Consider the following 18,487-nt stretch of genomic DNA (forward strand, 5'->3'; position numbering starts at 1 on the left):
GAGTGCTCTTTGCATTTTGATCGTCCTGACTGATCCTCGAGCTATTACACATACATCATCTGCATAGATAAATATGTCTACTCCTTCAGGAAGTTGGACTGAGGCTATATTTTCCATGAGGATGTTGAATAGGAGGGGGCTAAGAATCCCTCCTTGTGGTGTGCCATTTTCCAATTCGTGATAGGTGGAAATCACTCCTTGGAATTTGACTCTAGCTTGCCTTCCTAGCGCACAGTTATTAGTCCATGCTAGTAGGTGACCTTTGACTCCTTTTTTGGCCAAGGATTGCAGCATTGCTGCCGGGCTTGCTAGCTCGAAGGCCTTTTCAAAGTCTATGAAGACTATTGTTGCCTTATTTTGATTAATGCAGCTTAAAACATCAGTGATACATTCAGAAGCACCAATTCCCTCCTGATATGCATATAGCTGCTTGTGTAGGGGGCCAATTTTATATTTCATCCTGTTTAGGACCATTTTTCCCCTGTTTTTTTCCATACAGTATACTAAAGCTATTGGTCTGGGATTTCCTGGATCCTTTGGCTTTGGGATTGGTTGCGTGTTTTGTTGCCTCCAGGCTTGAGGCCTTGTATGCTCAAGGTTTGCTTTGTTTAATAACCTCAGGAATGCGGTTTCCCCTGCTGGACTCATGTGCTTGATCATTGTGTAGGTGATCTTGTCTGCTCCTGGCGCAGTATCTTTTCCTGTCTTGTGTACTGCTCTTAGTTCCTCGACTGTGTATGGAGAGTGTGTCATCCTGCTGATGGCAGGCTGTGTTGATCTCTTCCCACCTGGCTGGCGCCAGTTGCTCTTGTAGCATTCTGGTTTCAGGGGAGAGATTAGCTGACAGTGTTCTGTTTGCAAAGGTTGTTGCAATTCATTCTGCCTCCTCTAGTGGGTGTATGGCAATTTTAGTCTTCTTTTTTCCGGCTACACTGTGTAGCCATTTCCATAGATCTGTTAGAGTTGTGTACCCTAACAGGCTTGAACACCATTCCATCCATTTTTCAATTCTTATTTCATGTATTCTTAGTTGTGTTTCAGTTTTGACTGTTTGCAGTAGTTCTCTGTTTTCTACTGTGGACCTTCTTCTGTATATTTTTGTGACTGTTTAGTCTGGTTTTCAACCTCCTGACTTCTGGGCAGTAGTACCAGGAGTCCCTGTATGTGTGGTTACCTCCTACTGTTTTTAGGGGCATAGCTCTGTTGGCTGCATTGTGGAAAGCATCAACTAGGTCTTTTTCTAGCTGATCTATGTCATCTGGAGGATTGTAGCTTGCTGCCCATTCCTCTATGGCTATTCGAAAGCAGACCCAGTCTACTAGGTCCTGATTCCATCTTGGTGGAGGTGGTGGAATTGGAGGTAGCTGTTGCATCTCCAATTCTGTTACTGTGGCAAAGTGGTCACTAATCAGGGTTGAGTGTACTTGCCACTTGGTTAAGTGTCTTATTGCTGTTGTAGCAAAGGTCAGATCAAGTCTGCCTCCTCTTAAGTGTGTAGGTTGCCCTGTGTTTAGGAGGGTGACTCCTTCAAATTCCTCCAGGGCGACGGCTGTGTGTTCCCCCTGAGGGATTTGTCATTGATGGGGGATGATAATATAGGGTGATGTGCATTAAAATCCCCACAAATAATTGTTGGTGTTCTTTCTGCATGAGCAAAGAGTTGTGTCAGCTGTAGCTCTCCTGTGTCCTCCCTGTTTATTTTCCTGTATATATTGTATATGTCGATTTTTTTTTATTCAGTAATGTTATTGTTACTGATAGTGCCTCTACATTGGTACCACAAGGAATTGGGTTGTGTAACCTTGTTGTTGGTATGCTTGTTTTGACTAGTGTAGCTAGGCCTTTGTCTGTGCCTATCTGTGGTGTAGTGTAGGCGTTGTAGCCTGTTATTTTGAGTTTCCTTCCTGCTGTTAAAAGTTTTTCTTGTAGGAGGACTACATCTATATCCTCAGTTTTGCATACTGCAATCAGGGAGGACATTTTTTATCTTACTCCGACTGAGTTCCAATTAAGAACTCTTACTCCTGGATGTTTGTTGAAGAGTATTGTCTTGGGTCCCTAGGGGCAAAGGCAATTGCCTTGGCCTCAGAGGATGAGGTGGATGGGGTGTGAGTGGATGAAGGGATGGTGAAAGTGGATGGGATGATGGGGGTGGGATCTGGTGTAGCGGATGTGGAAGGTATAGGTGATTGAGGTGATGGAATGGTAGGTGTGGTGGTTGAAGTATGAGAGGTGATCTCCTGGATAGCATGAGAGCGGGGTTGGGAGGACTTTGGTCTGGAGACAAAGTCCATCAGGACTTGCTCAATGCTAGCTGCTATAGCTTCAGCATTGATTTTACCAGTCACGGCCTGTGTGGCTAGATCCGTTAGTTTTTCTCTTAAGAACATGGTCTTAATGAAAACTGTTCTGGGCAATGGTTTTGGTCCCTGAGTTGCAGGCTTTGGATCTCTGGATGAGGATCTGGTTCTAGAGCTTTTCCTTAGCCCTTCCTGAGTGTAGAACCTTCTCCTAGGGTGGTGTTTGGGGGCAGCTCTTCCTCTTGATTGCTCTCTTTTTTTCCTTGGGGAGGGCAGCAGTTACTCTTGCTACCCTTTCAGGACATCCCCAGGCAATTGCTGTGTCCCCCTTTTTGCAGTTTGGGCATTTAGCTGTTGTTGGTATGCCCTCAGCTTTCTTGTCGATGCACTCCTGTGTAGGGTGCCTTTGGCTGCATACCGCACAGGTTGGTACCTTTGCCTGGCATTGGTCCTTATGATGCCCAAATTTCTGGCATTTATAGCATCTAAGAGGATCAGGGTAGTATTTCTTGACCTAGAAGCTTCCGAAGATGCCCAGGCCCACTTTCTTTGGGTGAGGCCCTTTAAAGGTGACAAGGATGGCCTTTGTTAGAAAGCCAGCCTTATTTTTCATCCGTTCTGCCGCAGTAATGTTGGGCAGTCTTAACAGATGGCTCTCCATCATGTCAGTTGGGTAGCCTACCACAACTGTTTTCTTAATTTTCTCTTCCTCCTTTAGCTCTTGTAGCCTGATGTCGGAGGTGCTTCTGAGAGTGATCAGAGCTCTTGCATCCCTGGTGGAGATGGTCCACTGGCCCTGTGTGTTTGGTTTGGCAACCATTTGTATGTTTCTGTGCTTTTGCTCAAAGGCTGCAATAGCCTTGAAAGCCTCTGAAGAGATTCCAGCCAGGACTCTGAAAAAATAAGTCTTATTTTCCCGAGCTGGCTGGTGGTTGTTTCCAACAGTGGTGTTGTTTTCCTGAGCAGCAGGCCTGGTGTCCATGTTGGGTTTGTTCCGCCTGGCTTGCTTCTTCCGTCTGTTTACTTCGGTCCAGTTTTGGTTTTCATGTTCATCGGAGTCCGTATCCCTTTGGATCCTTTTCCTGTTCTGGGGGTCGGTCAAGCAGAGGGTCAGGTCAGGGTGCTGTTCCACTTCTCCAGAAGCCATGGCTTCTAGTTCAATTTCCAGTAGGTCATCGACTGGTCTCCAGGAAAAGTCCTTGGTCGGTTGGAAGGTAAGGAGTAGGTTGAAGATAGTGTGCCTGGTGGGGTTGTCCAACCCTTTAAGCCCTAGGGCCCCAGACAAAGTTATAGTTAGAGGTAGAAAAACTGAACACAGAATCTGAAATGGAATTGTTAATGAGGGGAAACCCTTAATTATCCTATTGATAGAGCAGTCCTGGAACTAACTGTTTAACTAGTTACAACCTGTACAAATAGCAGTTGGGGAGCCTTCTTACTGCATTCCATCACTAAGACGGCCCAGCAGGTAGGGAGGTTTTAGGGAATAAAAAACACAGTACACTCCTAACTTTTTATTGGAACTAAGTCCTAACACCTATCTTGAAATTCTGGCTTATTTACGCCAGTCAGCAAGGATCTATTCCTATTTCCTAGTGCCTAAAACCCTGGCTTACAGGCGCCAAGCCTATCAGTCCTATGCCACTTGCCACAGACGGCGAAAGTGGGAAGTTTTGACCCTTGGGCCCTGCTTCAACCGAAGTTTTAAGACCACAACGGTACCGAATTTTCCACAGGAGGATCTGTTAGTAAGGGAAGGTTATGTAGATAGAGGCAAAGCTTAACTTGTCAAAGACAATCACTTATAGAATGGGGGCTGATACCAGCCAATTTAGGGGCAAGGCCCTTTGCAGTACAGCTGAAAGTAGCAGCAAAAATTGCCGAGAAATCGGCGAAAATCGGCGGCAAATTCTGCGGAAATCGGCGGCGGCGGCGCCCTCTCCAAGGCAGCTGAGAATATCAGCTAAGTGAAGAGGCAGCAACCAGCAGCAGGAGGGAGGCAGCAAGCAGCAGCAGCAGCAGGCAGAAGGTCCTCTCTCAATGGGAGCTGAGTGAGAACTGATTTAGGAGATGATGATGTTGAAGATTGCCTGGCCCTTTTGGCCAGACACGGGCTCTTGCAATCTTGCAGCCCGTAGGTGTTTTGGTAGGATTTTTTTTGGATAGGTAATTGGGGTAGGGGGTATTCTGCAACTTTTATTTTTAGGATATTGGGATAGGTTTTGGGTTGAGGATGGTAACAGGCAATGTTAAAGCCTGTTTAGAGAGTGAAGAAGGTGACAGTGGGAAGGGGATATCCTTCCCAGGAGCCCACTGGCTCCAGTCTTTAGTTAGAGAAAAAGAGTTACAGTAATAAGTCCCGATAAGTAGGAGGGCTTGGGAAGGAGTTTGAGGAGTTTTAGTTGGAGATATTGATATAGGTGAAGTAAAAAACTTCATAGTGGTTTGAGCTTAAGTTATTAGGCAGAGGTATAGTGTGAGATTTCAGCTATGCAAGAGAGAGCTGAAAAGGAAGAGAATAGTAGCTGCTTGAGTGGTAGGAAAAGGGTGGAATAAAACATTCCTGTACCTGTAAAACTAGAACAAAAATGAAAATAAAGATGTACTCGTAATTGTAATTATTGAGACAATATGGGTATTAATGGTTAGAGGGGATGCCTGAACTGAAAAGAGAGATTGCAAGTGGAAGATGTATTAAAAACCAGAAAAACCACCAATGGCTCTGCTCTCCCCCCCCCCCCCCCCCCATCGTTGAGAGGAAGGACAGGAGCACAAAACTGTCTCCTTATAAGGAGTACAAGTTATTGCCCTCAGCCGCCAATAGTCGTTCTGATCTCAACAGAGAAATTGAAAGGGTTATTTAGATGGCAAACTGGTGCTGCTGTTACGTTATCTAGGTGGAGGATAGCTGCGGAGAAAGGCTGAGAGGGCATCAACATTTGCAATTATATGTCTGACAATTGCTGTTGCAGTTGCAGGATTATTGGGGTTGAGATCTTGTCGAAGTAGGCTTGTTTCTTGACAGTGCTGTAGTGGTTCTTCTGTGTCTTGATTACAGTAATTGCACGGTCTTATTGGTCTGTGCTGTGTTGCTGGGTCTCCATCGTTGTCTAGGATGATTTTCCAGCTGCATAGATATCCCAGTCGCAGTCTACAGATGATGACAGCATCCTGGCGTGGTGTTTTCCTTGCAATTGGGTGTGGTAGTATGTTTGTAGCTTCAATATACCACTTTGCAGATCTTGATCCATCTAAGAAGGCTCGCCTTACTTGGCTAGTCTTTTGGATGTTGCAGTAGGCTGCCATTTGATTCTTGATGGTTTTAAGTGAGGGTTGCACAGTAATGCTTATGGTCTGGCACATTAAGGCTGATTTAGCTAGGTGATCGGCCTCGTCATTGCCAGCAATGCCAGTGTGACTTGGAATCCAATTCAAAGTCACTTGCCTGTTGTTGCTTTGGTGATCTAAGGCTAGGAATTGGATTGCTGTTATCAGATGAACATTCTCTGTCGGTTCCTTGTTGCTGAGGGCCAGGATGGCTCCTCTGGAATCTGTATGGATTGTTGTGTTTCCATACTGTAGGTTAGTTGAGTGTTCTAGGGCTTTTGCAATAGCTACTAGCTCAGTTTGTAATGTGGAGGCATGGTTAGAAAGCCTCCAATTTTCTCTATCCTGATGGGGGGAGAACTGCAGCAGCAGCTGCAGGGACTGCGCGGTCTACTGATCCATCAGTATAGTAGATGTTAGGTGCAGGTGTGTTGCTGATTGCATTCTTTGCAGCTTCAGTGAGTTGCTCTGGTGTGCAAAGGGCTTTGCTAGCTGCTGGTAGGATGGTAAAGTTGTATTTGATGGGGTCCTCAGCTCAAGGGGCAGGATTGCTATAGCCCTCGTGGTTTTGTTGTCCCTTGGTTTTGTGGGCCTCATTTTGCATTTGCATCCTTCTGAGTGTGTCTAATAGTTTCTTAGCATGAGAATTGGGTGGGTCGATCTCTTCTGCTAGAGGTAGAAGTCTTTTCAGTTTGTTGTTGAGTGGGCTTGTCTTGTCTGCAATGATTGACTTGAATATAATACTGCTATTCCTAATGTCAATTCTGCTCTAAGTAAGCAGAGTCTTGTCCACATTGGAGAGCCACAGATGAGTCTCATGGCATTATTTGGCACAACTTCCAATGATTCTTTTTGGGTGTCGGTCATTGTGGTAAGAGTAGGTGCTGCATAATCAATGTGGGATCGAATTGATCGTAGATAAAACAGTCTAAGGGGGTTGTTTGATACTCCTTGTTTGAGGGAGGTCATTCGTCTCATGGCTGATACACGAATCTTTGTCTTCTCTCTGAGGTATGTTACTTCATTAGCAGGTGATGGGTTTTACTAATGATTACTCCAAGGTACATAAATTGATTTACCCATTCAATGGCTTCACCTCTCAGAGTAAAGTTCTGAGGGTTTTGCAGATGTTTTATAGCCATGACTTTTGTTTTGTTGGTATTGATCTTTAGGCCAAGATCATTGCATTTGGTCTGGATCATGTCCAATGCCTTTTGGGTGGCATTTCTTGCATGTTGTTTGTTTGGACATATGATACATATGTCGTCTGCATATATGAAGATTTCCACTCCATTTGGGAGGTTTAGAGTGGCTAGGTTCTCCATTAGTAGATTGAAGAAGTAGGGGCTTAGAATGCCTCCTTGTGGTGTTCCGTTTTCTAGGGGGATGAAATCGGTTGTTTTTCCTTGGAAGGTGACTCTGGCTTCTCGATTTGATGTGTAATTTCGATTCCAGGCCAGTAGATGTCCTTTTACTCTTTTTTCTACAAGTGTAAAGAGAATGGCTGGTGAGCTGGCTAGCTCAAAGGCTTTTTCTAGGTCGAGGAATATGACAAAGGCTTTTTTGTCATTAATTGTTGTAAGGACATCCGTGATACATTCTTGAGTGGCTATGCCGCTCCTGTAGGCATATAGGCGGTGATGTAATTGGCCTATTTTCCACTGCAGTCTGTTGAGAACCATTCTCTTAGCTACTTTCTCGGTGCAGCTAATCAAAGCTATAGGTCGGTAGGTGTCTGGTTCCTTAGGTTTTGGGATGGGTTTAGTGTCCTGTTGGTTCCATGTAATTGGGCGTAGTCTATCTGTGTGTGTTTTGTGCAAGTACACCAACTTCGCGTGGCTTCCCATATTCCTCAGCATACTGTATGTGATGAGGTCGACTCCAGGGGCAGTGTCTTTTCTGCCCCTTGCAAGGGCCGTGTTTAGTTCCTCCATGGGGCTGTCTGTATCATTTACCATGTTGCAGGCGGCTTCAATGATGTTATTCCTGATTGGGAGCAGTGTTCTCTGCCTGTTTATTGTCTGCAGAGGTAGGTTGGTGCTTTTAGCTCTGTCAGCAAAGTTGTTGGCTTCAGCTAATGGGTCTGGGTGTGTGACTCTGGGTGTATTATACTTCCCAGAGACTTTGTTGAACCAGCCCCATATTTTGGCTAGGGATGTGCTGAAGTTGACTTCATGTCACCGTGAGTACCATTTATCCGTTTTGACTTCGTGATACTTGCACAAAGTGTTTGATGATCTCCACAAGTCAATCATGGAGCTCATCAGTTCTGTGTCTTCTGAGAAGTTTTTTGGTCCTATTTATTCTGGCATTCATTTCTTTGATGCGGCTGTTATAGTACCAGGCGTCGGCATGTTTCCTGTCAGTGTTTTTTTTCTGAGGCATGGAAACACTTGCGGCTGCATCTAGTTGTTTGTTGAAATCGAGTGATGAGGTGGAGATATCATTGTGAGAGTTTTTTTTATGTATTCCAGAGCCCATTCTGTGATAGTTGTTTCAAATTTTTCCCAGTTGGCAAAGTCTGGGTTCCACCTTTTGGGGGGTGGAGGAGGAGGGGGGTATTATTATTATTATTATTATTATTACTTACTAAGCTACAACCCTAGTTGGAAAAGCAGTATGCTATAAGCCCTGGGGCTCCAACAGGGAAAATAGCTCAGTGAGGAAAGGAAAAAAGGAAAATAAAATATTCTAAGAAGAGTAACAACAATAAATATCTCCTATATAAACTATAAAAACTTTAACAAAACAAAAGGAAGAGAAATAAGATAGGAAAGTGTGCTCGAGTGTACCCTCAAGCAAGAGAACTCTAACCCGAGACAGTGAAAGGCCATGGTACAGAGGCTATGGCACTACCCAAGACTAGAGAACAGTGGTTTGATTTTGGAGTATCCTTCTCCTAGAAGAGCTGCTTACCATAGCTAAAGAGTCTCTTCTACCCTTACCAAGAGGAAAGTGGCACTGAACAATTACAGTGCAGTAACCCCTTGGGTGATGAAGAATTGTTTGGTAATCTGTGTTGTCAGGTGTATGAGGATAGAGGAGAATATGTAAAGAATATGCCAGACTATTCAGTGTGTATGTAGGCAAAGGGAAAATGAACCGTAACCAGAGAGGAGGATCCAATGTAGTACTGTCTGGCCAGTCAAAAGACCCCATAACACTCTAGCGGTAGTATCTCAACGGGTGGCTGGTGCCCTGGCCAACCTACTACCTATTGCTCCATTTCAAGTTTGATTTCTATGGTAATGTGATCGCTCGTTAATACAGGATGTAGCTGCCATCTAGCACCTCTTTGTATGGCCCTAGAGAGGAAGGTGAGGTCTAGGCGTCCTCCTTTTAGATGGGTGGCTTCTGTAACATTGTTGAGGAGTGTTACATCCGGATATTCTTGCAGTAAGGCATGCAAGTGTCTGCCTGTTTGATTTTCTGCTAATACTGAGTTCAGGAGTGGGTGATGGGGGTAGAAATCACCTGCAATTATTGTGTAATCCTCGGAGGCGGCGGCGAAAAGCGCCTCAGGATTGATGCTTTTAGCTGGGGATTTGTAGATGTTATGTACTGTGAGAGTTGTAGCAAGCAGGGATATCTGAATACTCAGAGTTTCTGTCCCACAGTCAATGCTCAGTGCTATTTTGGAGGGAATGCTGCTTTTAACAAGAGTTGTTAGTCCTCTTGTTGTTGGTGAAAGATACGTAAAGTATACTTTGTATCCTGAAAACGCAAATGGTGTGTTTTCATTTAGCAGTGTTTCTTGCAGTACAGTATGCCAGGGTTTTGCACTGAAGTTTGGGATTGCAGGAATGCAAACTTGTTTCATAGGCCGCACACGTTCCATTGGAGCACTTTCACCTGGGTGTTTTGGTGGTTGTGAGTGGTTGTGTTAGGATCGTTTGTGGGAGGGTCTATGAAGGGAATTGAGCGTTGAGTTCAAGGGCGGCGTTTTCAAAAATGAAGTCGTCAAGAGACTTCTGAGTGAACTTTATTTTACGGGATTGCAGAAAACTGCGAAGTATATTACTAATGGCTGCTAGAATAGCATCCATGGGGCAAGCAGAGAGGTTGTATATATTACTGTCAACATTTAAGGATGGTTTGGCAGGGCGTGAGGCGCTTGGTTGGCTTCTGACAGTGGGACTAGGTAGACTTGGGAATTCTCTTAAGGAGTGAGAGGAATTGGGTGTGTGGGTTGCAGGAGCGGATATGGATGAGGAAGGTTTTTTGGGCTGTAGGACTGTGGGAGGAGAGGTGAATCTTAGAGGTGAAGGAGTGCGGGATGGGGATCTTCTTGACTTTGGAGGAGGTTTGGGAGGACGTTGAGGTTTAGGTGCTGGAGGAAGGCTTGGAGGAGAAGGAAGTTCAGGAATGGCATGTCTGGAGGGATTAGGATTTTGTTGGGAGGTGCGGTTGATTGGTGGAGGGGTGTGGTTGATTGGTGGAGGGGTGTGGTTGATTGGAGGTTGCTGTGTTCGACGTTTCTGACGTGGATGAAGATTGTAGTGACGATCTGCTCCATGACGGTCTGCAATCCGCTGAAGCCAAAAGGGACATCTGTCATGCCAAGCATGATGAGATCCTCTGCAATTCGGGCAATGGGCGGTGGTGTGGTATCCAGCTTTGTGCCTGGCAATGCAATAGGCGGTAGGGTGCTGTTTGCTGCTACACACTCCACAGATCTCCGGACCAGTGCAGCAGTCCTTGTGGTGGCCAAACTTCTGGCAGCGGAAGCATCTGAGATGTTCCTTAAAATACTCTCGGTGCAGAAGGTGCCCCAGAGGCCGAATTAGAGCTGAGGGGGCCGAGGTCCCTTGAAGACTGCCTCCAGCTTGTGCGATCTCCTTCCGGCCTTTCCCTCACATCTCTTAGCAGTGAGGATGAAGGGGTGTTGGAGCACGGGTTCGAGTGGGAGGTCGAGATCATAAATAATGATAATGGTGGTTGGCCTGTCGGTGTAGTCAAGCTTGCGCACGTTCTCCTGCTGCTCTAGGAAGGTCTTGGTAGGTAGATCCTGTGCAGAGATGACCAGCTGTCCCCTGCGATTAGGACGTATGGTCGTGTTGAGGTGCGGGTTACTAGCCTCCATGGCAGCAACAGCAGCATAGGAGGTCGTGTTAGGTCCTGGAGTCAGTCTAAACTTGGCAGGATTAGAGGTGTTGTCCTGGGATTGGAGTGCAGGTGTCCTGGTGGTCTTCTTCGTCGTCTTCTACTTCATCTGGGGTTGCTGGGCGTTCCAAGGTATCTTGTTGGAGGTCTCTAGAGGTCCCTGTAACAGGTTCTGGTTTGGTAACAGGTGTCTTAGGGAGGTTCTTGTGGCTCCTTAAGGTGAGACCCCCTAGGCTTTTTCATCCTTCCCTTCTCCACTCTAGTTCGAGTGGAGGAGGTAGGGATGGGGGAAGAACCCCTGGCTGCCATTGCACACACACGATGGTGGCCTTCAGCTGTCTATAGGTGCTTGGTTTCAGGTGTTTGTCTCAATAACACAAGAAAAATAGTGTTAGCAAGTTCAATTTTTCGAAATCGCGAAAAACTGGAAAACACTATGGGCACCAAACCGAAGATTTCAATTACTCGCTGGTTAAAGATGATCCTTTCACTAGCTTGTTAGTGATAAGGATGATTTAGGAGATCCATTTGCTTCCTTTTATATGGGCAGGTCACGTGGACAGGTCACGTTTTTGTTGGATTTGGGCAGTTCAACTGTTCCATGGTTAGGTGCGGGGCTCTGGGACGCTGGTCACACGGTACACTTCACCCTCCACCTTGGTAGGCGACATATGGCGGTAGACCTCACACTATAGTTGCACCATTAAGTTTAAATCTTCAGTGAGATTTTAACCCTACCGTATAAGATTGAACATGAAGTGTAAATGCATATCAGTGTTATCTTGCCTGTTCATCGATTATTCTAGAGTTTTAATTATTGCAATTGCTTGCATGGTAAAGAAAGGCATTGCTTGATAGGATTTAGGGAGTACTGCTGCATATATAACAGGGTCTTTGAACTCTAGTTATATCAGTTTGATGTGCTGCTTATGAAGTCATGTGTTGTCTTTAGATGTGTTCAGGTATGTAAAGGGTTTCTGTGATCAGTTCTGATAGGGAGATGTGGTGTTTTAGAACAGAGCATCATTGAATAAATTGGTTAGGTTTGCAAGTAGAGACGTTGCAAGATCAGATTAAGTATACTGTAGTTTCTATTCTTGATATGCTGTTAGTTCCAACAGTCTGGCCTTCTCAATTGCAATTATTGTCAATACTACCAAATATTTATTCCAGCTATGACCATATTGTGGAAGGATTTTCCTAATTAGACAGTTGAATCTTTTGGTACTTCAGATGTTCAAACTTGCCGCGAATGTTTTTATGTTGAACAGGCTGACATAAGTCTCTTTTTATACTTAATATATGCCAGATCTTATCTTAAGATCTTATAATAAATATTCATTATTTTTCATTAGTTTATTTCCATATTTTCTCTCCTCACTGGGCTATCTTCCCTATCGGAGCCTTTGGGCTTATAACATGGCTTATAGTATCCTGCTTTTCCAACTAGAGCTGTATCTTAGTAATAATAATAACAATACTCTATAATTCAATGTTTTATGTCAAAGGAAACATGATAGTCTGCGTAAATGACTTGTTTCTAATGGTGAAGTGTTGTATATATCTGGTGAGCTATAAACTCTGGTATTCAGGGTGAGACACCCTATCAGTTTTTCCTTCTTAGGTTGTAACGTATCTAATCAGAATACCAGATTAGCAACGAGACCAATAACAGGCAGCAGTGTGTCATGGCTGTGGAAACTGGCTATGTTAGAGACCCTCTCAAGGTCGATTGTTTCTTGTAGCGTCTGCAACCTCACCATCCTTGTGAGCTATAGAGGAGGGTTTGAAGAAACCTATAGGTTCAACTTCTGAGTCATCAGTAACCACTGCCTGGCTAGGTCCTTTCTGATCCTAGCTTGGGTGGATAGTTGGCTTGTGTGTTGATCTTATGTAAATATTGTCTTAATCAAGTATTTCAGAATAAATCAAAACTACCTTTCCATTGGATTTTTATTAAACATTGTATTATTAATATTATTACCAATAATAAATTTGTGGGGTTTTGAGGGTATTATCAGCATTATCTACAATTCTTTACTTCTAAGAAATTTAATTACGCTATTATTAAACTTCTCAAATATTCCCATTTAACTAGAATAGCTAGTATTAAAAATGATTATGGTATTACTCTCTCTCTCACACACACACACACACACACACACACACATATATATATATATATATATATATATATATATATATATATATATATAATACATATTACGTAAGGTAGAGCGTTTCCCTGCAAATATGAATGTTTATATACCTAATAATAATAATAATGATGATGATGATGATGTGTCCAAACACAAACGTGATTATTGGCTATTGCCTTGAAATTGACTTATGCTTGAAAATAAAAGACTGCTAATCTGTTCTCCTTTTTCAGATCTGATGGGGTGAGATTGCCAACCAGCTGTTAAGTGGAAGGGCACTTCAACTATATCTTTGCTCCGACTTCCCTCCTTCCATTTTGCTGTCCAACTTCTCTTAGATGTCCCTTTGTTTACCCCCTGTTGCAAGTATGTTGATTGGCCTCCTAGAACCCTGGCTAGTAGTAGTAGTAGTGGTGAAGATTTAGCTTTGGAGAAAGAGGGGATTTTTAAACATCAGATAATTAATATATTGTTGCTCTCTCTCTCTCAATACTCACCATACTTGAGAGCTTTGGACTTTGCCCCTGAACCAGGCTGTGAGCAAATCATGAGTGAAGCTACTCACATGTCTGGTAACTGCCTGGACCTCGTATACACCGACTCCCCTGGCGTTATGACAAGCAAGGTTGGTTTTCCAGTTGGGACAGCTAATCATGCCTTGATTTCATTAGTGGTAAAGACAGAACAACCTGTCCCTGATGGATAATTCTAATGTAAGATTTATATGAAATCTCAAGCAGACTGGAATGGCATTTTAGTGATTTTTTAACATGAATTGGTTACAATTGTATAAGTGTTGAGCCTATTGTTCAATTGAATGAGAATTTAATCAACATAATCGATAGGCGTGTTAGGTACCGAGTGAAGGACAAACCATGGTTTAATGATGATTGTAGACGTGCTTATTTGGAGAAGTAGGCCTATCATCTTTGCAAGGGTAACAGGTCAAATTTGACTTGGAATAACTATACTCAGGTAAGAACTGTTGCTCAGAGTTTATGCTTCACCTGAAAAGGAATACGATTTAACCAGTAAAGAAACCCTATCTGGTACAACACAGGGGCATAAGTGGTAGCCTACCCTTAAATCTGCACTCTATGGTGTAGATGCAATAGTTCCTCCTTTACTTAAAACAAATGGCTCTGTCCTGCAAAAGGTAACTCATTTGGCTGGTGTGTTTGACGGTTAGCAGAGTAATGAGAAACATTATCTTCCTCTTTTCTGTTTTCCTGAGGCTAAATTAATTATTTAGCTATTTGGTCTAGTGAAATTAAAACACACTTGATGGACCTTGATGCTTAAGGAGGTGTCGACCCAAATGACAATTTTCCTTTGCTTTTAATATAGCCTGCAGATTTCTTAGCTCCAAAGTTATGTTATTTCCCACAAGTTAGCAAGAGGTTCTTTTAGCACTTGTTGAAGAATTGGTGATGGTCTTCTATTATGTAAATGTGTTTCTGGTAGTTCTAGTCGAGCTGATTACCACCCAATTTCTGTAACTCCCATTTTATCTAAAGTTTTCGAGCATCTTTTTGGCAAAACGTCTGAGCTGGGAATGCTGAAATTGATCATCTGTTCCCTAGTTTGAAATTTGGCTTTCGTAAAGGCCTTGGAGCATGTGATATTCTTCTTATAAACACCAATGCTGTACAGAAATCCCATGATTGTGGGCAGGGAGTTTGTATTATTGGTCTTGATATTACTGCTGCCTTTGATCTTGCTAATCATGAGGCCCTTCTTTTCGGACTTGAACAGTTGGGATTGGGTGGGTCTTTTCTTAGCATTATTATTGAATTCTTAAGCAATAGATTGCAAAGATTTGTTGTTGAAGGGCACCATAGTGAGTACAGGAATATATCCGGTGTTCCTCAGGGTAGTGTTCTTGACCTATTACTTCTCGTATTATATACTCATATGAGGTTTCACCTAGAACACAAGTTTGTTGTATATATAGATGATGTGACACTTTTTTTCGTCAATATAATCTCCTGAATATTGATCTGAGGTTGCCGAATCTCTTAATAGTGTATAGTGCAAATTGGGGCATGAAGTTGAACCCTAACAGAACTCTAGGTCGAAGACAGTGTTTCTTCAACATCCAGAGTTATGCATTGATAATATTTCTTTAACTATATACGAATCTTTAAATTTTCCGCGTGATTCTTATAGCAAATTTGCTTTTGAGAAACATTTTCAATCTGTTTTTCAATCGCACAAAAATAGGCTTAATGAGAAAGTATTCAGATTTTTGATGATCAATCTATTCTGAAGAAGTGTTTTAATCCTTTCATTCTCCCTTTTTTCGAATATTGTTCTCCTGTCTGGTCTTCAGCGGCTGATTCTCATCTTATATTATTGGAGAAGAACTGGCGGTTTATTGAATTTCTTACTCTTGATCTAGATATTAATCTCTGGCACCGTCGCTCAGCTAGTTCTTTTTGCATATTGCATAAAATGTTTCATAACTCTGACCACTATTTACATCCAGATCTTCCTGGACAGTACCCTGCTGCTCGTAATACTAGTTAGCATGCAGTTAATACTAACAGTCATGCCTTCTCCATCCGAAAGCTCAATAATACATCGTATTCTAGAAGTTTTATTCCTGCTGTGAACCACACTGTGGAATGATTTTCTTAATCAGGTAGTTGAATGGGTGGAACTTGAATTGTTCATTTATGAAAGATCTATTATAATGTTGTTACTGTTCTTAAAATATCTATTTCTCTGTTTCTTTTGCTCACTGAGCTATTTTTCCCTGTTGGAGCCCTTGTCTTATAGCACCCTGCTTTTACAACAAGGGTTGTATCTTACCTATCAATAATAATAATAATAATAATATTAATAGTAATAGTAATAATAATACTGTGTTGTATGTGCAATGACTAAAATGTAGTTTGGGTAAAACTATAAGAAACTAATATATTTACTTTCTTTCAGAATCAACTCTGTTTCAAGTTTGCAAGAGGATACGTTAACAGTACTGGGGAAATTCACTTCAATAATTACAGGTAAGGTGTTCATATGGAAATGTGACAGTTTTATTTTAGGTACTATTTACTTTTACAGTATCATAAAATACATTAACACAAACCAAATTTGTGAAATTCATTCTAATTGTTCCAGCCTTCCCTCACCCAATAAGCTATCCCAAACATTTGCTTCTTTTCCCTTTTAATTGCAAAAAAACCCTCTGATAATTATGACTAAGCCCTTCGTCATCACAACCATTCAGATCCTATTAAAAAATGGTGTAATAGTATTTTTTTCATACACTGTCTCAACTTGAACTTACCCATATGTCCATGTCTGTCATGCACAATTATACATATTGAGATTGCACCATTCACAGAAAACACGTATACATATACTTCTTTATCCATACACCAGCAAAATATACTACCCCACAAAGAACTAGCAAATCTCCTAATTTCGCATACTTTCAAACACATGTTCCTTCAGACTTAGTTTCTCCCTTGAACAACATTCAACCTTTCCCTTTTCAGTCACAACCATTCTAACCAAAGTTACTTTAAAACATATGTTCCTTCCCTTTTAGTTTTTCACTTGAACAACATTCAACCTTTCCCTTTTCAGTCACAACCATTCTGACCAAAGTTACTTTAAAACATATGTACCTTCAGACTTAGTTTCTCACTTGAACAACATTCAACCTTTCCCTTTTCAATCACAACCATTCTGACCAAAGTTACTTTGGAACATATGTTCCTTCAGACTTAGTTACCAACTTGAACAACATTCGACCTTTCCCTTTTCATTCACAACCATTCTGACCAAAATTACTTTAAAACATAAGTTCCTTCAGACTTAGTTTCTCATTTGAACAACATTCAACCTTTCCCTTTTCATTCTTACAAAAGTCACTTTAAAACACATGTTCCTTCAGACTTAGTTTCTCACTTGAACAACATTCAACCTTTCCCTTTTCAGTCACAACCATTCTAACCAAAGTTACTTTAAAACATATGTTCCTTCCCTTTTAGTTTTCACTTGAACAACATTCAACCTTTCCCTTTTCAGTCACAACCATTCTGACCAAAGTTACTTTAAAACATATTTACCTTCAGACTTAGTTTCTCACTTGAACAACATTCAACCTTTCCCTTTTCAATCACAACCATTCTGACCAAAGTTACTTTGGAACATATGTTCCTTCAGACTTAGTTACCAACTTGAACAACATTCGACCTTTCCCTTTTCATTCACAACCATTCTGACCAAAATTACTTTAAAACATAAGTTCCTTCAGACTTAGTTTCTCACTTGAACAACATTCAACCTTTCCCTTTTCATTCTTACCAAAGTCACTTTAAAACACATGTTCCTTCAGATTTAGTTTCTCACTTGAACAACATTTGACCTTTCCCTTTTCATTCACAACCATTCTGACCAAAGTTACTTTAAAACATATGTTCCTTCTGACTTAGTTTCCCACTTGAACAACATTTGACCTTTCCCTTTTCATTCACAAGCATACTGACCAAAGTTACTTTAAAACATATGTTCCCTCAGACTTAGTTTCTCACTTGAACAACATTCAACCTTTCCCTTTTCATTCACAACCATGCTTACCAAAGTAACTTTAAAACATATGTTTCTCCAGACTTAATTTCTCACTTGAACAACATTCAACCTTTCCCTTTTCATTCACAACCATTCTGACCAAAGTTACTTTAAAACATATGTTCCTTCCGACTTAGTTTCTCACTTGAACAACATTCAACCTTTGCCTTTTCAACCACAACCATTCTGACCAAAGTTACTTTAAAAGATATGTTCCTTCAGAGTTAGTTTCCCACTTGAACAACATTCAACCTTTCCCTTTTCCTTCACAACCATTCTGACCAAAGTTACTTTAAAACATATGTTCCTTCAAACTTAGTTTCCCCCTTGAACAACATTCGACCTTTCCCTTTTCATTCACAACCATTCTTACCAAAATTACTTTAAACCATGTTTCTCCAGACTTAGCTTCCCACTTGAAGAACATTCAACCTTTCCCTTTTCAATCGCAAGCATTCTGACCAAAGTTACTTTTAAACATATGTCCCTTCAGACTTAGTTTTTCACATGACCAACATTCAACCTTTCCCTTTTCAATGACCTGTTAGAAGAGGTGGATCTTCTATTTCCTATATTAAAACAATAATTCACTTTTCATCGATACTTCTGTATTCGCAGCATCATCTGGTTAGAGTCCTTCCTTCGTTTCATTTCCAGTCACCATCTCTGGATTTCACGCCTTTTCAACATTACTTCGTTCGTTTTAGTAGTAAATAATAATTGACACAGTTCTAGATACAACAAATAATATTCTTTAAGCCTTCTGAAACACTTACCAGCGTGTTCACCCTAAATATAAGTACACTGGGGCACATTATTCTATCTTATATATTTTACTCTTGTTTGGTTAGTTTTTTAGTTTATATAGGAAATATTTATTTTGATGTTACTGTTCTTAAAATATTTTGTTTCTCCTTGTTTCCTTTCCTCACTGGGCTATTTTCTGTGTTGGAGCCCTTGGGTTTATAGCATCGTGCTTTTCCAACTAGTGTTGTAGCTTATAAAGTAATAGTA

General features: G+C 41.7%; 1 long non-coding RNA gene across 2 annotated transcripts in view; it reads left to right on the forward strand.

Moving 5' to 3' along the window:
* The window catches only part of LOC137620155 (uncharacterized), a 37,104-nt gene that overhangs the window by 17,735 nt on the left and 882 nt on the right, over positions 1 to 18,487 (forward strand). For both annotated transcript variants that reach the window (XR_011040003.1, XR_011040002.1), the window contains exons 2-3: positions 13,123 to 13,255; positions 15,830 to 15,900. This is a non-coding gene — a long non-coding RNA (uncharacterized lncRNA). The remainder of the gene's footprint in view (positions 1 to 13,122; positions 13,256 to 15,829; positions 15,901 to 18,487) is intronic.

The sequence above is a fragment of the Palaemon carinicauda genome, chromosome 26, assembly GCF_036898095.1.
Source record: "Palaemon carinicauda isolate YSFRI2023 chromosome 26, ASM3689809v2, whole genome shotgun sequence".
Lineage (NCBI taxonomy): Eukaryota > Metazoa > Arthropoda > Malacostraca > Decapoda > Palaemonidae > Palaemon > Palaemon carinicauda.